General features: G+C 34.5%; 1 non-coding gene across 1 annotated transcript; it reads right to left on the minus strand.

Moving 5' to 3' along the window:
* Positions 1 to 4,382: 4,382 nt before the first annotated feature.
* Positions 4,383 to 4,488, minus strand: LOC149843164 (small nucleolar RNA R71). The gene has a single exon (XR_016431292.1). It is a non-coding gene; the product is annotated as a small nucleolar RNA R71 (small nucleolar RNA).
* Between the last annotated feature and the right edge of the window lie 257 nt (positions 4,489 to 4,745).

Below are 4,745 nucleotides of genomic sequence, written 5' to 3' on the forward strand. Positions count from 1 at the left end.
AAGTATCATGGGCTATTTCAAGGATATCATGAAAAGGATATGAAAAGCTTGGTGAAAAGGTGAGAATGTCGTGAAAAATGATGAAACAATATGTATAATTGGTGCTGCAAATGGGGTGATATTATAACAATATAGCAAACAAGAATTTAGCACTAAGCTAAGCAAAATCTCATAAAACCAAGGGTGATATTCCAGCCATAGCTTCATAAAACAGGAATTTTAACAGCAAGCTAGACAAAATCTCATAAACCGAATGATGGTGTTCCAACATAACTTCATAAAATAGGAATTTGCATATCAAGCTCATAAATCAAATGATGAAGTTCCAGTCATAACTTCATAAAACAGAATTTTGAACATCAAGCTCATAAATCAAATGATGATATTCCAGCCCATAGCTTCATAAAACAAGAATTTGAACATCAAGCTCATAAATCAAATGATGATATTCCAGCCCATAGCTTCATAAAACAAGAATTTGAACATCAAGCTCATAAATCAAATGATGATATATTTACAAGAGTAAGAGAAAAGAGAAATATATGCAATAATAAATACACCTTAAGGGATATATATATATATATATATATATATATATATATATATATATATATATATATATATATATATATATATATATATATATATATATAAGTATATATCTATATATATATATACATATATATACATATATACGTATACATATAGGTAGATATACATATATATAGAAATAAAATGAGAAAATATATGCATTAATGGAAATTCTACAAAATGGGTAAAATCAGAAAATATGGATATACACAGTTTCTGTAGGCAATTTCACACAACCATACTTCTCAAATTATAATGCAATTTCCAGTGAAAATAGGTATGGAGCTTCCCTATATATCCATAATGAAGCACGCCAAAGATGGTTGGGAGATCACGATTGATATAGAGATATCAGTTCATGAATATGGCCAAATATCAAGACTGCACACTTGCAGCAGAAAAGATGGGTAGATGCATGACATACAAAATATGCTGAAAATATGTTGCAGAAGCATTGTGAACTGGTTTCAAGGGTGTTATGAGAGTGTAAGGAGGATGAAAGAAGATGTACAAAGTGAAAGAAAAAAATGACTGAAACGAGAAGAAGATAAAGCAGAGTACACTATGTAAATCTACGAATAGCATTAAGATCTAGAATATGATAAAACTATCTAAAGAACTTATACTGTAGGTAAACGACTAAACAAACAACTAATGTACTGAAATCTGTAAATGCTAATGCAATGATAACCTAATGAAGGGAAAGACTCTAATGAAAACACCCGTTACTTGATGCTAACATACTGATGCTATATGCAAATAATAAAGCACAACATAATGCATTATTAGAACAATGAAAAGCAAGTGAAAATCATATGAAACAAAGCTTGCATGAACATAATCAGAGAAACTTGTATGAAAAACTAACAGATTTACTACATTCATGTGCTGGATCAAAAACAACTAAATCAATACTAAAATCAAAACAATATGCAGAAATTAAAATCAACACTTAGTAAACACAGCACACTATCTATCAATGTCCAATCATACATCTATATCACACAGAAATTTATTTGACAGTAATGACTGGACTTATTGAACCAGATTCTTTCAGAAATCTGTATCAACCAATATTGATATAGCAATGATACACAGGTATATCAAGGATGCAGAATCCTCTTATTGCAGGTAACTGAAAACCAGTCACAATAATCAAGAGTTGCAAAACCGAGACTTAGAAACTACAGCAAATCATAATTGATCATTATAGGAAGCAACAGGAAATATGAATCTGTAAAACAAGGATTGAAATTCTTAAGAAATCTGATTCAATTGCAATGTAAAACAATACTTGTTATGGTAGAAAACATTAGATATAACAATCCAAAGATTTCAAACACAATCAAGCAAACAACAATGAATCAACATTTGAAATCAAACAAAACAAAAATTGCAATGATTAACAGGAAAATCAAAGAACGAAAAGATATAAACAGAAATTACAGGAAATGGAAACAAATGAAGCAGGTAATTCAGGATATGTAGACTAATTCAATGAATAACAAACCACATTGATAGATGAACAAAATAAAAGATCGGTTTTCTGTTACCTTGTAATTCCCTTGTTCCCAACGACCTGTGGAGATCAAATGAAGATTGCTTTCTACTGGTGGGTTGACAGGAATGGGGAAAACGGTGGTTGGGTGTCCTGCTGCTGAACTGAAACGGATGAAGGATGGCGCTGGTGGTCTGAAGATGATGACTTGTAGGCTGCAGAAGAAAGGGCAGCAACCCGTGAAAACACTGGATGGAGTTCACGCTGGATGGAATTTCCTCTGCTGGGCTGAAGGCAAGGTGGCAACGTTGGCTGGGCTCCTGTAGATAGGGTTTGAGAAGAAGACCCCCCCTTTGCAGCTTGTGGTGATGAACTCCTTTGCCTGTAGATGATGGACTCCCTGCGATTGGGCTTGGAGGCAGATGGGAAGCGGCAGTTAGCAGCAAGGGAAGGGCGGTGCTGGTGGTGGAAGACCTCTGCGGTTGGGGCTGAAGAATGTTGATGCTGCTCCCTCACGCTTGAGAGCCTCCTCGTGCAAAATAAAAAAGAAGACCCTATTCATCGGCCAGGCTTCCCCCCTTTCAATCGACTCCTCCCTCCTTCAATCGGCTAGCCCCCTCCCTTTTCAAAGACCTTCAGCCCTTTGAAGAAAACGCAACCTTCTACTTCCGTTACACCTTTTGAATTTTTTTTTCAAATTGAAACTTAATGCTGCCGTTTTCAAAAGGGCGCATCTTGTGATTTTTTCCAAAATTTTCATTTTATTTACCTAAGTTTTAGGTAAAAATGAAATTTTTACTTTAGGGAAATTCGGCTGTGCCATTAAGGCTGCCTCTTTCTAAAAAAAAAAAAAAATAATTATTAAAACAAATGAAATAAAAAGGAAATAAATGAGAGGCTTTTATGGAAATGCCACCTCAATCCACTTTTAAAATCCTTTTGAAAATAAAGCTTTATTTTGTTTTTGTAAAATCTTTTATTTTCAATTGGGGTGCCACATGTGTGTGGGCCCACTAAATAAATAAATAAATAAATAAATAAGAATTTCAAAAAAAGAAAATTTTGCAAATTGGTATGACCTCCGGGTGGGTCCCACTTGAGAATAAGATACTTACCTGAGAGTCTGAGTATGATGCTAGTTCAAAGGCGGGTCCCGCTCCATTTATTTAAAAATACGAGATAAAACATTATTTGTTTTTCAAGAATTTGGAAAAATTGGGTTTTCAAGGCAAAAATATGGATAAATGTAAAAACAAAATTTGTAAAGAGATTTAAAATCTTTTGCAAAAAGTCTTGAGATAAAGTCTTTAAAATCAATATCCAAATATCCAGATTGTTTTCTTGAGAAATTTTTTTGTAATTCAAAGTCCTAGGGGTAAAATGGGAAAGATTGGCAATTTTGAAATCCCAAGGTTTTAAAAATCAATTTTGAAAAGTTTAAAAATCAAATCTGGATTAAGATTTTTGAAAATCAGGAGTTTTGGATCTCAAAATGACATGCTGTGCAGTGAAATGATGCAAAGTGTTCATGCAATGCGATGCAAAGACATGTTTCAGTGAAATGTCACTCTGAGCTTAGACTTGGAAATTCTAACTTTTGTCCAGAAAGAGGATTTTGAAATTTTGCAATTTGAAGATGTCTCTGAACCTAAATATAGAAATTTTGAGGCTCAAGAGTGAAATTTAGAATTTTCTGCAAGGTTCAATCTTGGAAAATGACCATTTTACCCTTCATTGCTTCTGAAGAACTGAAATATGATAATTAAGGGCGATGTCAAGAAAGTGAGTGAAAATTTGGGGTGTTTACAGGCTCTAACTACGATATATGCAATGGCAATGCTCCCAAGACCCACAACTCCAACCCTCACCAATCCAGAACGTTTGTTTAGGAGTAGCTCTCCACAAGCTAGAGTAATGGGTGAGGAGCTCCCAACACGCCCACTTAGGGAGTACTTCATTCCTAATGAGTACACCCCAGTCTCTTGCATCACAAGACCGGATGTAGGGGCAAACACCTTTGACATCAAGGCCAACATTATTCAAATGCTTTTATCTGTCTATGGCCTTAGTAATGAGGATCTTGATTGCCACCTTGATGAATTCCTAGAAATTTGCTTGACTGTGCGAATTCATAATTTTGGCGATGATGCCTTAAAACTCATGCACTTTTCCTTCTCTTTAAAAGATAAGGCAAAACATTGGTTGAAGTCCATTGACTCAATTCGAATTACCACATGAGAGCAACTTAAAAAATATTTTTTAAATAAATACTTTTCCATTGATAAAACGAATCAATACAAGAAAGCAATCACTAGCTTCCTATAGTTGGAAGGAGAGCAATTCTATGAAACATGGGAAAGGTTCAAGGACCAACTAAGAAGATGCCCTCACCACCAAGTACCTAAATGGTAATTAATATAATATTTTTATGATGGTCTTACTGAAAAAAAATCATCATATGGTAGATGTTGCTTATGGGTTCATGCTCAAGAACAAAGACGAAGCATGGTCGTTTTTCAAAACATTGAGTGATAACTCTATGCACCATGCCTCATCTTCGAGGTTTGAAAGGACCACCTCTGATCCAAGTGGTCCTAAAAAGGGAGGAATTCTGGAAGTTGGGTCCAACCAAGAACTTCAAATCAAGGTGGACTAG

This window comes from Nuphar pumila, chromosome 3, assembly GCF_984573655.1.
Source record: "Nuphar pumila chromosome 3, dmNupPumi1.hap1.1, whole genome shotgun sequence".
Lineage (NCBI taxonomy): Eukaryota > Viridiplantae > Streptophyta > Magnoliopsida > Nymphaeales > Nymphaeaceae > Nuphar > Nuphar pumila.